At 47.3% G+C, this 2,812-nt stretch overlaps 1 non-coding gene across 1 annotated transcript; it reads right to left on the reverse strand.

Moving 5' to 3' along the window:
• Positions 1-245: 245 nt before the first annotated feature.
• On the reverse strand, positions 246-317 carry trnag-ucc (transfer RNA glycine (anticodon UCC)). Its single transcript has one exon. It is a non-coding gene; the product is annotated as a tRNA-Gly (tRNA).
• Between the last annotated feature and the right edge of the window lie 2,495 nt (positions 318-2,812).

Genomic DNA, 2,812 nt, shown 5'->3' on the forward strand with positions numbered 1-2,812 from the left:
CATAATCCCTTAATCAGGTCAGTTAATGACCTGAAATACCTAAATAAATACTTTCAAGTGGCATCCCGCTGGCTTTAATTGCCTGCGGGATTCCCTCCAGCGGGGGCTGCGCGCGCACGCCGGCGCGTCAGCGGAGAACCCGGAAGTGCGCCGGTTCGGGGCGGGCTCCGGTCACGCGCCGGGATTCTCCGATTTTCTGCAAACTTCGAGTTTCTGAAGGAAATAAACTCATAAGAACACTTAATTGCGATGGCCGGGAATCGAACCCGGGTCAACTGCTTGGAAGGCAGCTATGCTCACCACTATACCACCATCGCTGACAATTCAGCGCACTAAAATATTTCCTAAACATCAGATCCTGAACAGACATGGCCGGCGCGGACACGATGGGCCGAAGGGCCTCTATCCGTGCTGTATAACTCTATGACTCTATGACTCTATGACACTGCAGGCTGTTGCATTTTGTTTTTCATTTCAACTGGTTTCTGACGGATCCTTTCTCGCTCTTTTGCAGTTCCCGTTTCCGCCCAGTAGATGTCGCCAACTCCCAATCTATGGAAATAACACAACAGCCAGTAATTCTTCACCTTATATCGGCCGCATTACCCATTCAGTGAGGTTAAATAATTACATTAAATGATTACGGGGTCCTGACTACCAACTGGGCACGAATGGCAGCTTAATATTCAAGTCTATAAGATCTTTAGAAAGGACAAGGAAATAGGGAAAGGAGGAGGAGCAGCAATATTGCTAAAGGACAATATTACAACAGTTGAAATATAGGTTATCAGTGAGGGTGAGCGGGCAGTGTAAACACTCTGAGAGAGACACATCACAAATGCCCCCACTGTATTCCCCCAGAAGGTATAAGTCGGGCGAGTGCTGGAGGATTTCTTTATTCTGTGTGAAAGTATTTGTGAGATTGTGGAAATGTCTGGAAGAGGAAAAACCGGCTGTAAAGCTCGGTCCAAGGCCAAGTCTCGTTCATCCCGGGCCGGACTGCAGTTCCCTGTGGGCCGTGTTCACAGGCTTCTGCGAAAGGGCAACTACGCTGAACGTGTGGGTGCCTGAGCCCCGGTCTATCTGGCTGCTGTGCTCGAGTATCTGACGGCTGAAATCCTCGAGCTGGCCGGCAACGCGGCCCGGGACAACAAGAAGACCCGAATCATCCGCAGACGCCTGCAGCTGGCCATCCGCAACGACGAGGAGCTCAACAAGCTGCTGGGACGGGTGACCATCGCTCAGGGCGGGGTGCTGCCTGATATCCAGGCCGTGCTGCTGCCGAAGAAAAGCGCTGGGAGTACCAAGAGCAAGTAAAGCGGCCAAGATTTAATCGACTAACAGGACAAAGGCAGGACCAATCTTATTAAATCCTTTGAATAATTAACAGAAAGTGCAAATGAGGGTAACCTGGTCGATGTAATACATTTGGATTTTCAGTAGGCCTTTTATCAGGTACCGCATTGTAGACTCATGGCAAAGTTCAGTGCACGTGGAGTCAGGGGACAGGTAGCGGAATGGACAGCAAGCTGGCGACAAAACAGAAAACAGAGAATACGGGTTACGGGTCGCTGCTTAGAGTGGCAAAAAGTGGGAATTGGTTTAACACAGGGATCAGTGCGGGGAACACTGCTGTTCACAATTAACATTAACGATTTGGATTCGGGAATTGGAAGTAACATTTCAAAATTTGACGATGACACAATATTGAGGGGTACAGTTAATACAAAGGAATAATGCATCAAAATGCAAGAGGACATTAATAAACTTGCAGAATGAAAAATAAGGAGCTCACATACTGCTTGGATAATAACAGAATAAATGGGATAGAGCAGCAAAGCGATCGAGGGATACAGATAGACAAATTACTAAAAGTAGTGAATAAAAGTAGCTTCGCCAGTGTTATCGTCTCACAAAGACACTTGCCCTGAATCTGTGAAAAGATAATGAGCATGAACTGGGACTGAAGCCGAACAAATCCCCAGTAACAGTGTGGCCCGGCCCGGACATCTCATTCTCTCTGTTTTATATCAGACAGTATCCCACCTTCATGTACAGCAATAGAGAGAGAGAGAGAGAGAGAGAGAGAGACAGTATCAGTCTTACACTTCCTATCTGTGTCCAAATCACGCTCAATAGCAGTATCCACCTTCATATACAGCACCAGAGAGAGAGAGGGAGGCAAACACGGTGAGAGAGACAGAGAGAGCGGTGAGACACAGTGCCAGACAGACGTTAACAGTATTAGTTCCACACTGACCGGTAAAGTTCCGTTTTATCCAGAAAGATCGCGTTGGAGAGACAGAACATGCAATCTCATCTCTCACTGATGTTGTACAAGGGACAGAAACACTAATAATCCCACACTCAGGGACAGTGCAGAAAGTGACAGAAACAATGGGTCACATTTAACCCTCTAATGCCTGTTCTACTATCTGCAGTTTTACAGCTCAGAGCTGTTCGATATTACTCTCAGTGATCGAGAGTTTCACTCCGATTGAAATAAATTGGGACTGTTGCTGCCTGATATTAATCCTACACGGTCCCAGCAAATACACCGACTCCTACTTTCCTCCGGCGTTTCTCCAGGATTGGTTTGAGAAATCCTCCCTCCAGTTTCGGAGTCACACATTATAGGGGCCATTAATGAACAGGATCCTTTGGCTCGTTCCACAACCGCCCAATTTATCTATGAAAGCCCCTTTACCATCAAAAGACACCGAGAGAAACAGCAGGGAAGGAAACATCCACTTTAATAGTTGGAGATTGTAAAGTCAGTCTGGATTCCAGCGTTGGGCACTGGTGGAATCCT

The sequence above is a fragment of the Heptranchias perlo genome, chromosome 20, assembly GCF_035084215.1.
Source record: "Heptranchias perlo isolate sHepPer1 chromosome 20, sHepPer1.hap1, whole genome shotgun sequence".
NCBI lineage: Eukaryota > Metazoa > Chordata > Chondrichthyes > Hexanchiformes > Hexanchidae > Heptranchias > Heptranchias perlo.